Source organism: Cervus elaphus, chromosome 20, assembly GCF_910594005.1.
Source record: "Cervus elaphus chromosome 20, mCerEla1.1, whole genome shotgun sequence".
Classification (NCBI taxonomy): Eukaryota; Metazoa; Chordata; class Mammalia; order Artiodactyla; family Cervidae; genus Cervus; species Cervus elaphus.
The window spans coordinates 69511729-69534415 of NC_057834.1; positions in this window are offsets into that span (position 1 = coordinate 69511729).

A 22687-nucleotide genomic window follows, 5' to 3' on the forward strand; every position below is an offset into this window, starting at 1 on the left:
ATTCAGCCAATCTTTGTCTTTTGGTTGGGGCATTCAACCCATTTACATTTAGGGTAATTATTGATAGGTGTGGTCCCGTTGCCATTTACTTTGTTGTTTTGGGTTCACGTTTATACAACCTTTCTGCATTTCGTGTCTAGAGAAGATCCTTTAGCATTTGTTGAAGAGCTGGTTTGGTGGTGCTGAATTCTCTCAGCTTTTGCTTATCTGTAAAGCTTTTAAATTCTCCTTCATATCTGAATGAGATCCTTGCTGGATACAGTAATCTAGGTTGTAGGTTATTCTCTTTCATTACTTTCAGTACGTCCTGCCATTCCCTTCTAGCCTGGAGGGTTTCTATTGATAGATCAGCTGTTATCCTTATGGGAATCCCTTTGTGTGTTATTTGTTGTTTCTCCCTTGCTGCTTTTAATATTTGTTCTTTGTGTTTGATCTTTGTTAATTTGATTAATATGTGTCTTGGGGTGTTTCGCCTTGGGTTTATCCTGTTTGGGACTCAATGGGTTTCTTGGACTTGGGTGGCTATTTCCTTCCCCATTTTAGGGAAGTTTTCAGCTATTATCTCCTCGAGTATTTTCTCATGGCCTTTCTTTTTGTCTTCTTCTTCTGGGACTCCTATGATTCGAATGTTGGGGCATTTCACAGTGTCCCAGAGGTCCCTGAGGTTGTCCTCATTTCTTTTGATCCTTTTTTCTTTTTTCCTCTCTGCTTCATTTATTTCCACCATTTTATCTTCTATCTCACTTATCCTATCTTCTGCTTCCGTTAGTCTACTCTTGGTTCCCTCCAAAGTGTTTCTGATCTCATTCATTGCATTATTCATTTTTAATTGAGTCTTTTTTATTTCTTCTAGGTCTTTATTAAACATTTCTTGTATCTTTTCAATTTTTGTTTCCAGGCTATTTATCTGTAACTCCATTTTGTTTTCAAGATTTTGGATCAGTTTTATTATCATTATTCTAAATTCTTTTTCAGGTAGATTCCCTATCTCCTCCTCTTTTGTTTGACTTGGTGGGCATTTTTCATGTTCCTTTACCTGTTGGGTATTTCTCTGCCTTTTCATCTTGTTTAGATTGCTGTGTCTGGAGTGGGCTTTCTGTATTCTGGAGGTCTGTGGTTCCTTTTTATTGTGGAAGATTTACCCAGTGGGTGGGGTTAGACGATTGGCTTGTCAAGGTTTCCTGGTTAGGGAAGCTTGCGTCAGTGTTCTGGTGCGTGGAACTTGATTTCTTCTCTTTGGAGAGCAATGGAGTGCCCAGTAATGAGTTTTGAGATGGGTCTATGTGTTAGGTGTGACCTTGGGCAGCCTGTATGTTGACGTTCAGGGCTATGTTCCTGCGTTGCTGGAGAATTTGCGTGGTATGTCTTGCTCTGTAACTTATTGGCTCTTGGGTGGTGGTTGGTTTCAGTGTAGGTATGGAGGCTTTTGGACGGTCACTTATTACTTAAAGTTCCATGTAGTCAGGAGTTTTCTGGTGTTCTCAGGTTTGGGGCTTAAGTCTCCTGCCTCTGGATTTGTTTTAGTCTTCCTGTAGTCTCAGGACTTCTCCAGCTATACAGCACTGATAAGAAAACTTCTAGGTTAATGGCGAAAAGATTCTCCCCTGTTAGGCATACCCAGAGAGGTTCACAGAGTTACATGAAGAAGAGGAGAGGGAGGAGGGAGATAGAGATGAGCAGGAGGAGAAAAAGGGGGACTCAAGAGGAGAGAGACAGATCTACGCAGCTGTCTGTTCCCAGAGTGTTCTCCGTAGCCCAGTCACCTACAAAGATTCACAGAATTGGATTGGGAAGAGAAGGGGAAAGGAGGAAATAGATGTGTTCTGAGGTAGAAAACAGAGAGTCAAGATTGGGAGAGAATAATCTTCAGTTTAAAAATAGGGCTTCTCTTCTTTTTTTTTTTTTTTTGTAAGGTTATAGTGTGTTGAAAATGAAAATTAAGGAGTAGTAGAGGAGTACTAGAGGACTTTAAAACAAATAAGAGAAAAAGAAAAATAGAAAATAGAAGAGAAAAAGGAAAGAAAAAGAAAAAAAAAAGAAAAAAAAATTTTTTTTCCCCCTAATTAAAAAAATCGTAAAAATCTATGAAAATGAAAGTTAAGGAGTAATGAGGGAGTAATAGGGGATTTGAAAGGAAAATAAAAGAGAAAAAATAAAAAAGAAAAAAAGAAAAAAAAAGAAGAAAAAAAAAAAGAGAGAAAAAAGTAAAATTATATCTAGGAGTTTCTCTTGAGCTGTTGCAGTCAGTGTGGGTTCGGCTCAGTTTCAGATAGCTCCTCGTTCCAGCTTACACTTCTCGGTATCTACAGGCCCCTTACGGTGTAGTCGGTGTTTTCTAGAGGGATTTTAATCTGTTGCACCAGTCCCTTCTGAAGCGGTTCCCTTTGTTTATTTGACTTCTGTTTGCCGGTCTCTTCAGAGCCTCATTTCCGCCCTGACACAGGCGGGCGGAGGTGGACTCTTATTCAGGTAGCTAGTTCCGTTGCTCTGCGGGGAGGGGCTGACGCTGCGGGGATGGGCTGGCGCTGCAGGGAGGGGCTGGCGCTGTGAGGGCAGGCTTGCGCCGCGGGGACGGGCTGGCGCTGCCGGGAGGGGCTGATGCCGCTTTCTCCGTCTGCGCTGCTCAGGCTTCCGGCTGTTCTATATGGAGCGCGCCCCGCGCTGCGCGAGGTTCCAGCCCTCGGGTGTTCCACAAAAGCGCGGAGCGAAAAGCTGCGCCTGCTCTCTGTGTCTTCCCCGTCAGAGCGGTCCAGGCAGCCAGGGGCTTGGTGGGCGCACTCTCCCCAGGTGTGGCGCACTCTCCCCAGGTGTGGCGCGCCCACTCCCTTCCGCGGACCCAGTCTTAGTTTCCGCTGGCGCCAGTCGGGTGCGCGCGCCTTCCGCCCTCCGCGTCCCCAGCCCCAGTCCCCACCCGCGCCGGTCGGGTGCCTGCGCCCTGTGTCTCGCCGCGACCTTCCCCTCACCCCTGCCTCCTGCCTCCGGCGGGGCTGGGCCGGTCCGCAGCCTGCGAGCTCTTCTCTGGACTTTCTCCGTCTCTTTGTTCTGCGAACGGCCGGCAGTGTGTTCCGCCGGTTAATGTACTCTCTCTTGGTCTCCCACAGTTCAAGTTGGCACCTCACAGAAGCTCCCTCCCATTGTCCTCAGGGCACTCAGGCCCGGACCCTACCCCAAGCAATGCCGCCCAAGACTCCCTTCCCGGGACGAATCTCCGTCCTCAGCTCTTTTGTCTCACTTTTAATCTTTTATATTTTGTCCTACCTCCTTTCGAAGACAATGGGCTGCTTTTCTGGGCGCCTGATGACCTCAGCTAGCGATCAGAAGTTGTTCTGTGAAGTTTGCTCTGCGTTCAGTTATTCTTTCGATGAATTTGTAGGAGAGAAAGTGGTCTCCCCGTCCTACTCCTCCGCCATCTTGGCTCCTCCAAGCGCCCACTCCAGTATTCTTGCCACTGGAATGTGATGAGGGCATGTCAGGGCTGGAGGAGCACCCAAAGTTAATTCTTAACACTTATGTGGAAAGAGTCTACAATAAGAAAGAAAAAATTTGGACTCACAATGGCTAATTTCAAAATTTGTTATAAATAGTATGTATTACGTAAAGATTAGAAAATAGATCAATGAAACAGAACAGAGTGTTCAATAATAGTCCAGAAACATATGATTGATTGATTTTTGGAAAATGTCCCAAGGCAATTCAATAGGGAAAAGTCTTTTCAAAAAGTGATACAAAATTACAGGATAAATACACAAATAAAAAATAAATCTCAACTTCTACCTCACAGAGAAATTAACTTGAAATAGGTCATAAACCTGACCGCAAAAGCTAAAACTTAAAAGCTTCTAAAGGACAAAGTAGAATATCTCTGCAATTCCTGAAGAGGAAAAGTTTTTGTAAAGATGAGGCCAAAAGTACTGATCATAAAAGAAAAAATGTGTCAAATTGACTTTATCAAATTTTAAAAATATTGTTTATCAACAGGACATGGTTAAAAATGAAAATGCAAAAAAAAAAAAAAAAAAGAAAATGAAAATGCAAGCTACAGCTTGGGAGAAGATATTTGCAGTATATATACCTGACAACAGACTCATATGAAAAAGGACTATCCCTGGTTGTTTATTATAGATTGTATTCATAAGAATCTAAAACTAGAAACCACCCAAATGTCCATCAACATTTGAATGAATATACAAATTGTGGTATATTCATACAATGAAATCATACTCAGCAGTAAAAAGGAATGTAATGCCAATACAACAGCATGAATGAATCCCCAAAACCTTACACAGAGTGAAAAAACTAAGACAAAATAGTGCATATGCTGTAACTGTATTTATACAAAATCTAAGAAAAAGAAGAAGCAATTTTTGGTTTTCCAGATAAAAACAGTGATTCTGGATGTGGTGTATGAGTTCCTTGGGAAAGAGCATGAGGGAACTTTCTGGAGAGATAGAAATGTCCTATACTTTGTAGTTATAATTGCACAGATGTATATATTTATAAGAACTTGTCCTACCTGTCCAGTATTACACATTCTGTAAAAAAGCCAGTTGCATTGCTCAATCTTATACACAACTGTCATTAAATATTTAAAGTTGTAATTAAAGTCATCATGGAATTGGTGTCCCACAAAGGTGGGGATTTTTGTTTGGTTTGTTAAATCCCCAATCCCTGGTCCTTAGTAGGCATTCAATAAATATTTTTTAGGGAGTGAGTCATGGGACAGACTACTAATGCCAGCTAAGGATCTTAACTTCAGTTATACAAGTCAGTGTGTTTCTAGTTATGTATATACAGAGATATATTATTTATTATCCAACTGTAGAGCTTCTTAGAATATTACACCTAACTGATAAATAGGAATTAGGGAGTAAAACATTCATTCATTGGTCACTTGGTCATAAATTTAACTTTACCAGTCTAATAACTAATGGCTGTAATTCTCATGCCAAATGCTTCAAGCATTTCATCTTTCATGCAGGCACTCAATAGGTAACTGGCTTAACATTAGTTACAGTGTTAGATTTTAACATTTAGCATGATGAAAACAAGTCTACACATATTAAAAAATTAAATTTTTTTGAGAGATTTATGACCAATTTAAGGCTTCAGGATATAGTTACATACATGGTTCACAGAATTATCCCCCTGCAAAGAATTAGGGTAGAATTCCATTTTTCCATTGGGTAAACATTTCTTCTTTGAAATGTGATCAGAACTAGTCAAAAATCATTGAGAATCATAGGGATACTAAGTAAGGAAGGTCAAGATCTTTGACTATTTCACCCTCCTAGTTTTAATGTGAAAGTTTAATTTATTCTTATGTTTTAGCAAGTGTTCAGGCATGTGCACACAGAGGATAAAGGCAGGATGGGACAAACTGGGAGAGTAGCATTGATACCTACATACCACCATGTGTAACGCAGACAGCTAGAGAGACCTGGAGTATAACGCAGGGAGCTCAGCTTGGGGCTCTGTGATGACCTAGAGGAGTGGGGTGGGGGATGAGGGATGTCCAAGAGGGAGGGGATGTATATATACACACATACACATATACATGTAGCTGCCTCATTTGGTTTTGGTTGTGCAGCGGAAACCAACAAAACATTGTAAAGAAATTATACTCCAATAAAAAAGCACAAATTTAAAAAAATGAGCAGGGTTTGTATGTAATAGGCTATTATAACTGATTCTTAAATGTATGTGTTACCATCGCTTCCAAAACACCTCCAACTTTTATACAGTAGCACGAAATTATCTCCCAACATATTGAATATGAGAGGAAATTAGTAGACTCTTAATATAGATGAACAAACATTTATTGTCATCAAGGAGCATTATTTCCCTGTAAATTACTATTTAAACCCATAAACTGAATGAGTCAACTTGGACTTGCACCTCGCAACAGCTGTCTCTCATGGGATCATCGCCCCCAGAAGATTCCAGTTACATTTTATTTCATATCAAGTTGGGATTTTCTGATTAATCTTGAGCATCATTTTCTTAGGAAAATATTTCAGAAAGAAATATTTTAAAAGAAATGCCAAGTGGAAGTAGGTTATGTTGGTTAGATAGTTCTGGATATATACTTTCTAAGATTTCATACCTGGTTAGTTCTTTAAGAGGAGAAAGGGGGGAGGGGAGGAAAGAGAGAGAGTGAGAAAGAATGAGGAGGAAGAAAGCTCTCCCCTGAAGAAAAAAATAAATGTTATCTACCAATGCAAGCAATTTACCTTTTTTTCTATTTCCCAAGCATCCTAAGAGATCTTTTTATGCTCTCTCCTATTCTTTATAAAAGAATCTAGTTTGAGCAGGTTTGAAAAGTAAAGGCTATGAATATTCTATTCTATATAAACCTATTTTTAATACAAACCCCCTCCCCACCACACATACAAACTACACATAATTTGACCTCCATAGTTTTATGAGAGAGGCTATTTCTGATTGGGTGACTCTGCCTCAGTGGTTGCTAGGTAATGAGATTTTAGGATAAATGCATTTCTCATCTCCAAATCAATAATGGTACAATGTTCATTTAGAACTTGATCTCCATGGTCACCAACAATTACCATGAGAATCTGCTTTTCATGAAACAACATTTGCACAAAACTTGTCCCTGCCAATGCCTTCTTGAGTACTTACTATATTTGACATTGGCAGCTGTACTACCGTGGCTGGCTCTTTGCTGTTGAATCTATTGATTGAAATGCCATTCATTTTGTGCAGATAAAAAAAATATGGCTTAGTTGGTTTCTGTTTATTAAGAGACATGGCCAAGTAGAAATTTCATTTAACTTTAAGAAACCCTGGTATCATATTCCTTCCATATTTGCTTCTCACAAAAAGCATTTGAAGTTCAGGGAAGAATTATAAGCCATTCACCTGTGCTTTGGTTTAAAAAAAAAAAAAAAAAAAAAGGCCTTCAGTTTCTAGTAAGTCCTCAATGACTAGTTTTTATTTACACCACAAAACACTCGCACTATGAAAGCAAACTCTATCACAGATGTACTTTTAAAAGAAAACATCTACCCTACATGAAGACAAAAATACTTGATGGGTAAAAAAAAAGCATATGGGTTGGCACAGGATGTCACAAATCAACTGTATTAGACCACTTGTTTGGAAGTTTTCTCCATTTAAAGAGAATGATTTTACAAAAGAAAAAGTGAGAGAAGAGAATTATTTGAAGGCAGTGAATATACATCAAAATGGGTGAGTATCTGTATCAGTTTGCAAGGACTGACATTAACAAACCACAAACAAAGTGGTTTAAACATCAGAAATTCATTGTCTTGGAGGCTAGAACTCTGAAATCAAGGTGTGGGCAGAGCCATCCTCTCTTTGAAGGCTCTAGAATATTATTCTTCCTTGCCTCCTTCTAGATTCTGATGACAGCTATCCTTGGCCTTCCCTGGGGAACCAAAACTCTAACCCATGCCTTCTTCACATGGCTTACTTCCTCCACGTGTGTCTGTGTTCAGATAACCTTCCTCCTATATGGACGCCGCAGTGTGATCTGATCTTAACATAATTACCTTTTCAAACATCATATTTCCAAATATGATCACACTCCTGAGGTGGACAGGAGATCAAGGACCATGACTGACTAATCTCAATATTCTCAGAACCTAGTATGAAGCATTGTAAGTACCATGCATGTACTTATAAATGTTTAATGGGGTATATGGATGAATTAGTAACAGGCTAGATAATGACCCTTAGAGATGAAAAACCAATAAATTGCAGATGTAAAATAAAAATAAATAAGACATTTATATTGCATTATATTTTCTGCTGTTTATCTTTGTGTTTCTGTTTGAGAATTATCCAAGAATTCAAGATTCCCATTGTAACCTGGAGCAGAAAGCACTATTAGACCCATCCGTCTCTCTTTCAATCACGCCATGAGCCCCAAAATAAAGCAGCAGTGTTAGAGCACCAGTGAAGATCTTTCTAGTTTAATCAGACTCTCCTGCTCTTCTCTAAACTACATGAAAATAAAACAGAGCTGCTTATAAAACAGCATTTCCAATTAAGGAAAAAGACAGAACAGTAAGCTGTCTTCATTTCATGTCAGGCTCTCTGGTTCTTTATATACTGTTTTTCCAGGAGTCTAGAAAAATGTGTCAGAAGTTTTCTCAGAATTTTCTTGCTTTGGCAGAGCTATGACAGATTATAAGGTTAGCTCTGCCACTTAAGAGAAAGAGACATCTCCTTTGTCTTTATTAAATAGAAGGGGTGACTAGAGTTAGCATCTTGTGGTATGAGGACACCACTGGGTGCTCATTTTCCAAAGATGTCTGAGTTTAGCATTGTAATAATGGGCCAAAGGGCTATAAAAAGAAAATACTGGGAATCTTTGTGATACTTTTTATTTACTTTGATGAAAAACCCTGGAAATGAATCACAGCTTTAAAAGACAACCACAGAACAGCAAAACAAAGAAGATTTACAACCATGCTATCCCCTTAAATCCTTCCTTGTTTCTATTCTTTTTGTTGTTGTTGTTGTTCTGGAGCTAAGTGGCACACTCACCCTGACATAAAGGAATAGCATCTGTCAAAAATAAATGTCTAAAATCACAACTGCTTATTTGTAAAGGTCCAGATTCATGCATCCATTGATAACAATATGCTGTTATTTGAGGAACAGCAATCACACTCATTCTTCAGTAACATTTCCTCATCAACCTTATTACAGAAATTCCGCTGTTCAGTCATCAGGTATTGGGTAATTGTTTCTCCTACTATTGAAAGTGCAAATGTTCCCAGAGAGTGGACCGCATTAAAGGCTTCATCCATAATACTTTATTATGATCCAGATAATATCTTTACAAATTAAAAAAAAAAAAAAAACTACCCTCAACGATTATAATAAAGGTTCAGTCTCATGTCCTGGGGGAACTAGAGAAAAATACTGCTGAAATTCACCACCAGCATCCTGTCACGTCTCTTTTTTTTTTTTTTTTTTTAATTTTTTCTAATTTTTTTATTAGTTGGAGGCTAATTACTTCACAACATTTCAGTGGGTTTTGTCATACATTGATATGAATCAGCCATAGATTTACACTTATTCCCCATCCCGATCCCCCCTCCCACCTCCCTCTTCACCCGACTCCTCTGGGTCTTCCCAGTGCACCAGGCCCGAGCACTTGTCTCATGCATCCCACCTGGGCTGGTGATCTGTTTCACCATAGATAGTATACATGCTGTTCTTTTGAAACATCCCACCCTCACATTCTCCCACAGAGTTCAAAAGTCTGTTCTGTATTTCTGTGTCTCTTTTTCTGTTTTTGCAATCCCATGGACTGCAGCCTACCAGGATCTTCTGTTCATGGAATTTTTCCAGGCAAAAATACTGGAGTGTGTTGCCATTTCCTTCTCCAGGGGATCTTCCTGACCCAGAGTCCGAACCCTCATCTCCTATATTGGCAGGCAAATTCTTTACCACTGAGCAACCTGGGAAGCCCACAATACTTTATTATGATCCAGAAGAAATAATACCTTTACAAATTTTAAAAATACTACAGCTTCAAGGGTTGTAATTAAGGTTCAGTCTCCTATCCCTGGGGCAGCTACAGAAAGCACAGAACCATGCTGAAATTCAGCACCAGCATTCTGCCGTGTCTCTCTGGAATACTTACACCCTAACTCTCCTAGGTGATTGCTTCTTCTCTTTCCTCAAACTCTTCACATTTTCTCCCCTCTTTTCACTATCTTCTCATAACCTTGCATTTTACTTCACTGAGACACTAGAAGTTCTCAGAAGTAATGAGAACATCTACCAACCTTCCAATCTATCTGAGTCTGGTCCTGCATCCTCCACCTTCCCTCTTGTCACTTTTCCTGATTCTCTGTGAGGATAGCACTTCCCTAAGCTTCATTCCTTTGTCCTTTTGAAAATGAAAGTGAAAGTCGCTCAGTCATGTCCAACTCTATTTGACCCCATGGTCTGTACAGTCCATGGGATTCTCCAGGCCAGAATACTGGAATGGGTAGCCTTTGCCTTCTCCAGGGGATCTTACCAACCCAGGGATCAAATCCAGGGTTCCACATTGCAGGCAGATTCTTTACCAGCTGAGCCACAAGGAAAGCACTTACCACTTATTAACCCACTTATTTTGGCAATTGTCCTGACTCCTGCATCGTCAGTTTCTCCTACTAGTTCATTCCTGTACTATGCTGTGCTGTGCTTACTCTCAGTCGTGTCTGATCTTTGTGATCCCATGGACAGTACCCCACCAGTCACCTCTGTCTATGCGGCTTCTTCACGCAAGAATACTGGAGTGGGTAGACTATCCCTTCTCCAGGAGAACTTCCCAATCCAGGAACGTGGGGTCTCCTGCCTTGCAGGAGGATTCTTTACCAGCTGAGCCACCTGGGAAACCACAGTTCATTACCATCAGCCTACAAATATACTATAATTTCTCCCATTTTTTGTAAACCTTTCCTTGTACATGTTAAATTGATACAATGTTATATATATCAAATATATATTAATAAAAATAAATAGCATTTCCAAAATAGAAAAATATAAAAAAAACCAAACACTTGACTCATGAATGCCTCCACTACTATTCAATTTTACTGCTCTTCTTCAGAGATGTCATACTTAAAGGGTGTCTATGGATGTGGAAAACTCAGCAGTGGCCACAGGACTGGAAAAGGTCAGTTTTCATTCCAACCCCTAAGAAAGGTAATTCCAAAGAATACTCAGACTACCACACAATTGCACTTATCTCACATGCTAGTAAAGTAATGCTTAAAATTCTCCAAGCCAGGCTTCAGTAATATGTGAACCTAGAACTTCTAGATGTTCAAGCTGGTTTTAGAAAAGGCAGAGGAATCAGAGATCAAATTGCCAATATCCGCTGGATCACTGAAAAAGCAAGAGAGTTCCAGAAAAACATCTATTTCTGCTTTATTGACTACGCCAAAACCTTCGACTGTGTGGATCACAATAAACTGTGGAAAATTCTGAAAGAGATGGGAATACCAGACCACCTGACCTGCCTCTTGAGAAACCTGTGTTCAGGTCAGGAAGCAACAGTTAGAACTGGACATGGACCAACAGACTGGTTCCAAATCGGAAAAGGAATACGTCAAGGCTATATATTGTCACCCTGCTTATTTAACTTATATGCAGAGTGCATCATGAGAAACTCTGGGCTGGGCTGGAAGAAGCACAAGCTGGAATCAAGATTGCCAGGAGAAATATCAATAACCTCAGTTATGCAGATGACACCACCCTTATGGCAGAAAGTGAAGAGGAACTAAAAAGCCTCTTGATGAAAGTGAAAGAGGAGAATGAAAAAGTTGGCTTAAAGCTCAATATTCAGAAAACTAAGATCATGGCATCTGGTTCCATCACCTCATGGGAAATAGATGGGGAGACAGTGGAAACAGTGTCAGACTTTATTTTTGGGGGCTCCAAAATCACTGCAGATGGTGACAGCAGCTATGAAATTAAAAGACGCTTACTCCTTGGAAGGAAAGTTATGACCAACCTAGATAGCATATTAAAAGGCAGAGACATTACTTTGCCAACAAAGGTCCGTCTGGTCAAGGCTATGGTTTTTCCAGTGGTCATGTATGGATGTGAGAGTTGGACTGTGAAGAGAACTGAGTGTCGAAAAATTGATGCTCTTGAACTGTGGTGTTGGAGAAGACCCTTGAGAGTCCCTTGGACTGCAAGGAGATCCAACCAGTCCATCCTAAAGGAGATCAGTCCTGTGTGTTCATTGGAAGGACTGATGCTGAAGCTGAAACTCCAATACTTTGGCCACCTCCTGGGAAGAGTTGAGTCATTGGAAAAGACCCTGATGCTGGGAGGGATTGAGGCAGGAGGAGCAGGGGACGACAGAGGATGAGATGGCTGGATGGCATCACCAACTCGATGGGTGTGAGTTTGAGTAAACTCTGGGAGTTGCTGACAGAGAGGGAGGCCTCGCGTGCTCTGATTCATGGGGTCACAAAGAGTCGGACAAGACTCAGTGACTGAATTGAACTGAACTGAACTGATACTTGCTGTCTCTGCTTTCCTTTCACCCTGTCATTCTGGAGCTCACTCCAATCAGTTTCATCTTTATTATGTCACTGTAAAAACTCCTGCCAAGGTTATCAAAGTCCCCTCTACATTGTTACATCCAACAGGCAGTTTTCAATTTTATGTTTTTCCCCATACTAGATACATTTGGGGGGCTTCCCTGGTGGCTCAGTGGTAAAGAATCTGCCTGCAGTGCAGGAGACACAGGAGATGTGGGTTCAATCCCTGGATGGGAAGATCCCTTGGAGGAGGGCTTGGCAGCCCAGTCCAGTATTCTTGCCTGGAGAATCCCATGGACAGAGGAGCCTAGTGGCATACGTTTGGTCTACGGTTTCTCAGAGAGTCAGACACGACTGTAGCAACTGAGTACGCAGGTGCAGTTTTACTCTCCTTCTGGAAACACTTTCTTCACTTTACTCTAAGGTTGTTCCTCTATTTTGATTCTCTACCTATCTCACTGGCTCTTTCTCAGCTTAGTTTGCTCATTTCCACCTCTTTTCTCCAACTGCTTAGTATTGAGACACACCAGGAAGGACTTAAGGTGACTCGCAACTTTTATATCCAGTTTTAAAGTCCAAACTTACATATCCAACTGCCTATTTGACATTGCTACTTGATTATCCAATGGGAAATTCAACCTTAACATGTCCAAAGCCACAATCCTCATTTTCTTCTCTAAACTTGTCCTGTCCCTGGATTCATTCATCCAAGTGCTAAATATCAACTCCAGTCTTTCAGTTGCTCAGTTAAAATTCTTGGTTTTATCTTCACCTCCTCCATTCCCCTCATACCACACTTCCCCTTCATCAGCAATCTTTACAGATTTGCCTTCAAAATAAATTCAAAATCTGGCCCCTTCTCCATCTTAGGTGCTACCGTCTTCCCTCAATAGGGTGATTTTTCATGGCCTCCTGACTGGTCTCTCTTCCCCTTATTATTTTCCTCACCCTCAGCAGCTAGAGTAACCTTTTCAGAACTAAAATCAGATCTCACCTCTCTGTTCCAAAAACCCAGTGGGTTCTCATCTCACTCAGAATGAAACCAAAGTTCTCAAATATTAGCTATAGTCTTGTCCCTACTACTTCTTTGAACTCATTTCCTATTTCTGTCTAGTTTTCTCCTTCTGCTTCACTTAGAATAATTTTTTCCAGCGATTCTACTTCTGAGTGTATAAACAAAGGAAATGAACACAGGAAATAAAAGAGATATCTGTATTCTCATATTTATTGTGGCATTAATCATAATAACCAAGACACGGAAACAACCAAAGTGTCCATCAGTGGATGAATGGATTAAGATGTGATATATCCATTATATAAAGTGTGTGTGTATATATATATATATATACACACACACACAAGACTTATAATGGAATATTATTCAGTTATGAGAAATAAGGACATCCTGCCATTTGTGACAACATGGATGGATCATGATGGCATTATGCTAAATGAAATATCAGACAAAAAAGACAAGTACTAGTTAAAAAATAAAAAGCACAGGGAGGCTGCTTTTATGCCCAGCACCACTTAAAAAAAGGCAAGTATTGTATGATATCACTTACATATGGAATCCAAAAACAAACTCATAACAGCAGAGTAGAGTGGTGATTACCAGGGGTTGGAATGTAAGCAAAATGGGGAGATGCTGGTTAAAAGGTACTAACTTCCAGTTAGAAAATGAATAAGCCCTTGGGATCTAATGTACAGCATGATGATTATGGTTAAGACGTCTTTTACATTTGAAAGTGCTAAGAGTGAATGTTCTTACCAAATGTTCTCATCAAAATGATGTTCTCACCAAAAAAAAAAAATTGTAATGGTGTGATGGATGTAGGTATTAGTTAATGTTATGGTGGTAAATATTATGCTATATATGTTTATGAAATCAACACATCAGAAACCTTAAACTTACCCAACAATATATGTCAACTGTACCTTAATCAGTTCAGTTCAGTTCGGTCGCTCAGTCGTGTCCGACTCTTTGTGACCCCATGAACCGCAGCACGCCAGGCCTCCCTGTCCATCACCAACTCCTGGAGTCCACCTAAACCCATGTCCATTGAGTCAGTGATGCAATCCAACCATCTCATCCTCTGTTGTCCCCTTCTCCTCCTGCCCTCAATCTTTCCCAACATCAGGGTTATTTCAAATGAGTCAGCTCTTTGCATCAGGTGGCTATTGGAGTTTCAGCTTCAGCATCAGTCCTTCCAATGAACACCCAGGACTGATCTCTTTTAGGATGGACTGGTTGGGTCTCCTTGGAGTCCAAGGGACTCTCAAGAGTCTTCTCCAACACCACAGTTCAAAAGCATCAATTCTTGGGCACTCAGCTTTCTTTATAGTCCAACTCTCACATCCATACATGACCACTGGAAAAACTATAGCCTTGACTAGATGAACCTTTGTTGACAAAGTAATGTCTCTGCTTTTTAATATGCTGTCTAGGTTGATCATTTCTTCCAAGGAGCAAGCATCTTTCAATTTCATGGCTGCTGTCACCATCTGCAGTGATTTTGGAGCCCCCAAAAATAAAGTCAGCCACTGTTGCCACTGTTTCCCCATCTATTTGCCATGAGATGATGGGACTGGATGCCATGATCTTAGTTTTTGGAATGTTGAGCTTTAAGCCAACTTTTTCACTCTCCTCTTTCACTTTCATCAAAAGGCTTTTTAGTTCCTCTTCACTTTCTGCCATAAGGGTGGTGTCATCTGCATATCTGAGGTTATTGATATTTCTCCTGGCAATCTTGATTCCAGCTTGTGCTTCCTCCAGCCCAGCCTAGAGTTTCTCATGATGTACTCTGCATATAAGTTAAATAAGCAGGGTGACAATATACAGCCTTGACGTACCCCTTTTCCGATTTGGAACCAGTCTGTTGGTCCATGTCCAGTTCTAACTGTTGCTTCCTGACCTGAACACAGGTTTCTCAAGAGGCAGGTCAGGTGGTCTGGTATTCCCATCTCTTTCAGAATTTTCCACAGTTTATTGTGATCCACACAGTCAAAGGCTTTGGCATAGTCAATAGGGCAGAAGTAGATGTTTTCCTGAAACTCTCTTGCTTTTTTGATGATCCAGCAGATATTGGCAATTTGATCTCTGGTTCCTCTGCCTTTTCTAAAACCAGCCTGAACATCTGGAAATTCATGGTTCCCATATTGCTGAAGCCTGGCTTAGAGAATTTTGAGCATCTCTTTACTAGCGTGTGAGATGAGTGTAATTGTGTGGTAGTTTGAGCATTCTTTGGAATTGCCTTTCTTTGGGATTGGAATGAAAACTGACCTTTTCTAGTCCTGTGGCCACTGCTGAGTTTTCCAATGTGCTGACATATTGAGTGCAGCACTTTCACAGCATCATCTTTCAGGATTTTAAATAGCTCAACTGGAATTCCATCACCTTCACTAGCTTTGTTTGTAGTGACACTTCTAAGGCCCACTTGACTTCACATTCCAGGATGTCTGGCTCTAGGTGAGTTATCACACCATCGTGATGTTCTGTGTCATGAAGAATTTTCTGTACAGTTCTTCTGTGTATTCTTGCCACCTCTTATTAATATCTTCTGCTTCTGTTAGGCCCCTACAATTTCTGTCCTTTATTGAACCCATTTTTGCATGAAATGTTCCCTTGGTATCTCTAATTTTCTTGAAGAGACCTCTAGTCTTTCCCATTCTGTTGTTTTCCTCTATTTCTTTGCATTGAATGCTGAGGAAGGCTTTCTTATCTCTCCCTGCTATTCTTTGGAATTCTGCATTCAAGTGGGTATATCTTTCCTTTTCTCCTATGCTTTTCACTTCCCTTCTTTTCAAAGCTATTTGTAAGGCCTCCTCAGACAGCCATCTTACTTTTTTGTATTTATTTTTCTTGGGGATGGTCTTGATTCCTGTCTCCTGTACCATGAACCTATGGCCATAGTTCATCAGGCACTCTGTCTGTCAGATCTAGTCCCTTAAATCTATTTCTCACTTTCACTGTATGGTCATAAAGGATTTGATTTAGGTCATGCCTGAATGGTCTAGTGGTTTTCTCCACTTTCTTCAATTTCAGTCTGAATTTGGCAATAAAGTGTTCATGATCTGAGCCACAGTCAGTTCCCAGTCTTGTTTTTGCTGACTGTATAGAGCTTCTCCATCTTTGGCTGCAAAGAATATAATCAATCTGATTTCGGTATTGACCATCTGGTGATGTCCATGTAGAATCTTCTCTTGTGTTGTTGGAAGAGGTTGTTTGCTATAACCAGTGCATTCTCTTGGCAGAACTCTATTAGCCTTTGCCCTTCTTCATTCTGTACTCCAAGGCCAAATTTGCCTGTTACTCCATGTATTTCTTGACTTCCTACTTTTGCATTCCAGTCTGCTATAATGAAAAGGACATCTTTTTGGGTGTTAGTTCTAGAAGGTTCTGTAGGTCTTCATAGAACTGTTCAACTTCAGCTTCTTCAGCATTGCTGGTCAGGGCATAGACTTGGATTACTGTGATATTGAATGGTTTGCCTTGGAAATGAACAGAGATCATTCTGTTGTTTTTGAGATTGCATCCAAGTACTTCATTTCAGACTCTTTTGTTGAGTATGATGGCTACTCCATTTCTTCTTAGGGATTCCTGCTCCCAGTAGTAGATATAATGGTCATCTGAGTTAAATTCACCCATTCCAGTCCATCTTAGTTCGCTAATTCCTAGAATGTCGATGTTGACTCTTGCCATCTCCTGTTGGACCACTTCCAATTTGCCTTGATTCATGGACCTAACATTCCAGGTTCCTGTGCAATCTTGCCCTTACAGCATTGGACTTAACTTCCATCACCAGTCCCATCCACAACTGGGTGTTGTTTTTGCTTTGCCTCCATCCCTTCATTCTTTCCACTGATCTCTACTAGCATATTGGGCACCTACTGACCTGTGGAGTTCATCTTTCAGTGTCCTGTCTTTTTGCCTTTTCATACCATACCATAATAATGCTGAGGGGGAAAACAATTGCTCTTCTTTCAGTATGTCAAGAATATTCCTACCTCAAGGTCTTTGGACTTGCTGTTCCCTCTTTCAGAAACACTAGTTGTCATATATTCACATGGTCTGCCTCTTCTTAATACTTCCTTTCAGTCTCTGTTCTTAATAGTAACTTATCAGGGAGGTCTTCTTTGGCCACCCCATAGAAAACAGCAACCACCACCCCGACTGACTCTTCTCAGACTTTTCAGCACTTTCCACTGCTAAATATTATATACAGACTTGTTAAGTGTTCATTATCTATCTCATAGAAATTGATGTCTATGCCCCTTAGACAGGGCTTCTTGGCTATTTGATTCATTACTGTTTGTCTAGAGCCTAGAACAGTGCCTGGCATATGGTAAGTGTTCCATATGTTTCTCAGTGAATAAATGCCTGCCTTTTACCAACTTCACTCTTACTTCTCCTAACAGTGTCTCCTTGATTCTTTTTCCTTTTGTTGATGAGATAAACCAGTTTCAAGGCCTGCCATCTGCAAATAATATTCAGAATCTTCACACAGAGTTCCTTGAAGACTAAGCTAAAAAATAATAGAAAACGTGGAAATTTTTAATGCATTTATTTTAGGATAAAGTTATCATTTTTACTAGGCTAGGCCTACACAGTCTAATTTATTTTGGGGGGCAGAAATTTGTTAAACAAGGCAGGATAAAAAGAAAAAGAAAGCAAAAAAGTAGGATGGAAAGAGGGTTAATTAACTGCCATCTTACCTATATACCTCGTAGGTAATCTATAGGCATCAGATGTGTGTGAAAGCATGTAGCAAAGTACACATAATTATGCATTCTAGTTGTTTTGTTAAAAATTCATATTTTCATTATTAATGAAATAAAGTTCTTCATTATTAATCAAGTTATTTTTGTTTACATATTTATTTTTGAAAGTCTTTTAAACACCACTTGGTGGCATTTTCTACCTGAATAAATGAATTATTGCATTCCAAACCTCACTGAATCTTCCTTTCTGTGAAAACAGAACAGGGTGGTCAGCAGAGTAATGTTCTCCAAAGATGTCCATGTCTTGAAAATGTTAAGTTACGGAGTGAAGGGAAAGTTGCACGTGGAATTAATATTGTTACTCAGCAGACCTTTAGAGAGAGTGTCTTCTCAATTACCCAGGTGTACTCAAAGTAATTGCAAGTGTTCTTAATGAAAGCCGGCAAGGCGCCTTAGAGAACGCCGCGTGAAGACCCAGTGAACATTGCAGGCTTTCAAAATGGGGAGGATGCTAGGAGCCAACAAATGTGACCTGGCCAGATTCTCAAAGCTGGAGAAGGCAACAAAGTCGGTTCTCCCCAAGAGCCTCCAGCAGGAACACAACCCCGCTGACACCTTCATTTTAGCCCAGTGAGGCTTCTATTGAACTTCTTACTTCTAGAACAATGGTAAGATAAAACTGTGTTGCTTTAAACCACTGAGTCTGTGGTATTTTGTTCCAATAGCAATAGAAAATTAAAAACAAACAGCTTTGGCACATGAGTGAGCTCCAGCATCTAAAAGACCTGAGTCTACATTCCATGCCCATTAACTTCTCCAAACCTTTGTTCCTCACCAGTAAAATGAAGATAGCAATAGTGTTTTCTCTGTAGGAATTTTGTGAACATGAAATAAGATCGTTTATGTAAAGACTCAAAAGGGGGCCCACAGCATAGTAACTTCTCAATAATTGTTAGCTGTTAACTAATCATTTTTCTGTGAACTTTAAGTGTGGGTTATTTGTGAAATCAAAGGGCTAGTAAGCTGTTATGTGTATTGGGATGAAAATAGATTCAGAGTCAGAAGAAATGAGCCAAAGTTCAGGCTCTCCTGGTAGTATGATCTTGGGCAAATCATTTAACTGTCATCATCTGGAAACTAAGATAATTATAGTTGCCTAGTCTGTACCAAATTAGATGCTCAATGTGAGAGCATTTTGGAAATCAAAGTCATGCTGCTGGAATTATTGCACATCTCATAAATCCTTCCTATTAGCTTCTTCTGTTGACGTTTATTTTTCTAAGTGTGGAATAATGAAGAAAGGCTCTTTAGTTGTAGCCAGAGGAATCTAGTTAGTTGAATTTGGGTTATGATAAATTTTATAGCTGGTAATGAGGTAGCAGAGAGATTGAACAACAGTATTACTGAACAGGATTTCTTTTTTAATGAAATGTGGATCATAACCATGTTCAAGAGAGGAATCAGAGCAATTTTTCTGAAATCGTCATAAAGAACAATTAATTTCTTTCTCTATTTTAACTTTTTTTTTAAAAATCTCAAGCTCAGCTCACTTTCATCCCAGTTCTTTTGAATAGACTGCATTGTCAAAAGAGTAGACTGCATCTAGTGTGTGTGTATGTGTGAGTTAGTTGCTTAGTCATGTCCGACTCTTCGCAACCCCATAGACTGCAGCCCACCAGGCCCCTCCACCCATGGGATTCTCCAGGCAAGAACGCTGGAGTGGGCTGCTGTTTCCTTCTCCAAAAGGAACTATGACAAGAGAGAAAGTGAAGTCGCTCAGTTGTGTCCAGCTCTTTGCGACCCCATGAACTGTAGCCTCCCAGGCTCCTCCATCCATGGAATTTTCCAGGCAAGAATACTGGAGTAGGTTGCCATTGCCTTCTCCAAGACTGCATCTAGTAGAAATCCTAAAATCACACATAGGAATCCAGACAGCCTATTCCCTTATTCTTTTTCCTAAATTTCATATTCATATGAAAAGGCTTTGGCCAGCTTGGTTCGGTTTCTAATCTAACACCATCTTGGTTCTGAATCTCTCTCACCCTCTAGTAGCTTCACTTTCCTCTTTTTATCACCTATTTTCTGAAATTTTCTTAGGTCTTTGGTAATACGGATGAATAAAGGCCCATATTAATAGAACTAAAGTGACAAGATAGAAAATGCAACACAGGTGAAATGAGTTAACACAGTATCCTTCAAAGGATGCGATACAGATGTCTAGCTCTGTGGGGAAGTTATTGTAAAGAGTTTCTTGCTTTCCTAACTTTGGAGAACGCTGGGTTAAATTTCAACAGATTTCATGATTTCAGGTTTCTCGCGCCTTTCATATGTTAGTATGCATGGAGTTTTAGCGCACAGCTTTTCAGGTTTACCTGGCCAGGAGCTCTTTTCTGAATATAGAACATTTGGGGGATTGTTTGCTAAATGTAGGTGAACTCCTGGTTAAATAGTTGCCCTCCAAATGTGTGTGCGTGTGTGTATATTATATTTTATACATATTCTTGTCCACTGAAGACCATGTAGGGCTACAGAGAGGGGGGAACAAACACCAGGAAGCACATTTACCAAAGGTACAAGATATACGTAAAGAAGATAGGAAGCTCCAAGATTATTGTTAGTTGTCTTTTAAGCTAGTAAAATATTATGCTTGTGTGTAAAGAAACTACTCCTTTTCTAACTCTCCTTGTCTTGATAGGGAAAGACCCACTCAGTCAATTTCCTCCTACTGTCCAACACTTTTCCTTTCTTCTCCTCAACCCTAAAAACATTATCTTTGCCCAGTTTTCCTCCTTTATTTATTTTCCTCTCTACTACCCTCCTACCCAAGAAGAGAAATAGCGATATTTCTTCAAAGCTTCTGGGTGTTATTTTTTCTCACTGGAGAGATAGTCTATAGCAGAATACTTTATAGATATCTTACAACTGAAGCATTTAAAAATCCAGGAATTAATTACCATTCAAACGTCTCTGGCTTTGAGTCCTCACCCCCATTTTAAAACTTAACATCTTACTATGATCCCACCTTAATTATTCTTATCAGAAAATAATCATGTACTTGAATTTTACTATGATCCTACACCCCTGGAGTTGGAATTTTAGAAGAGACCTTCTTTACATACAAGAGCTCCAAGTTCTGTCTCTTTGAGCCTCACATACTAGTTAATAACTAGGTGTAGGGAAAAAGCAAATTATCCAAGATGGCAGTGGTCAGGCTCTCTCACCCCACAGCCTGTTGCTGTTGCCCATGTTTTGTAAATACCTGGTTATATAACAGGTGAGATCACTTATAGCACTGTGCATGCACCTCAGGATGTACCCGCTTGGCCTTGGGCCACTTTTGTTGTGTAAACATATCTAAGCTCCACCTGAGAAGCCGCTGAGGCTGGGTTATCTTGGGTTAACCACAAGGGAATACAGCTTGTCTGCTGCTGCTATAGCCGCCACACCTGCAGGTGGAGAATAAACACGTCTGTACTTCCTACAGCTCCTTCAGTTATCCTCCAGCTTCTCAGCTCACGCCTTGCCTACCCTGGTTTCAGCAAACAGTGAGACACAGCAAGACACCAGGCATTCCTCATCCATTGGATAAAGACTTATTAGATGTTGTTGCATACCAGAATGTGCATGGCACTAAGAATTCACATAGGTAGCTTACAGTTATTGGTGGTGGAAATGATGGTGGTCGTGATAATGTGGTTTCCTGCAAAAGATGTTCCTCCATTATAAAAAAAGCCAGTGAAGTGGAAGTCTCCACCATTCTAAATGGATGAGCATGGGACCATCTTACAGAGAGAGGGTGATTAGTATTTTTGGTGAGGGGCTTATTGGACCAAGCATTTGTTCTGGATCAATGGTTCTAAACTCAAACTACACAGCAGATATCTAAAATATTGATGCCTGGGCCCTATAACAAGTCAACTGAATTGAAATCTCTGAAACACATGAGTTCTTGGACATTGTTATTTTATAAAAGGTCCATTGATGAGTGTAATATCTATTCAGTGTTAAGAGCCACTGTTGTAAATGGGAGTAAGAAGGGAACTGTGTGGCTACAGTAAGAATATCTGTATCAATAGGAACTTAATTAAGAGGAAGGCCAGGGGAGGAATTATTAGCTCTATATAAATTAACTAAGTAGCTCAAAAGTTGGACGTGCCACTGAATTGTGGCCACGGGTCATGGCACATGCAAAATTACATAAGTCAGATTCCTGATCTCTTAAGAAACTCCATTCTCTTAGAGCATGGGGGAGGAAGATGGCTATAGAAGCGATCTCAAATTTCTCAGGAACTCCGCTCGTAGGATACATTTATCAGAGTTAAAGTTATAAACATTGCACATGGTCTCAATACCCAGAGGTAAACATTTACATAACAGATCTTATTAGCAGACAATTGTGAAACCAAATAATGATTTTTTTTTCCCACAGAGTTGTACATGTAAGAACAAACATAAATTAAAAATAAGAGGCTTAATTCTCCCTGTTGAAAATGGGGGAAGAGACTTTGCTCTCCTCCCTTTTCACAGAGCATTCGCTTTCTTATCTCTGTGAAATATATATAAATCATTTTTAAGACTAGATAGGTCTTTTGTCAGCTGGCCTCTTGTCACTTTTCTGACCTAGGCATGTCTTTCTGAAGAAATTGGAGAATCATCACTTTGAAGTGCAAACATCAGGAGAGATAGTATCCCTAGCTTCCAGAATCTGTGGCAAGATAGGAGCCTAAATTCAGTGGACACTTTGCTCTAAGGTGCAAAATTACCTCCTGTTATAAAGATATGAGGTTTGCTTTTTCTCTAGATAGATCCAATTAGCTAATACATACGGTCTCCCCAGTTACCAGGTAAAGTTAGGATGAACTGTTTGTAACAAATGAGTCCTTTACTTATTTACTTGTTATTCATCTTGAAACATGTACATAATG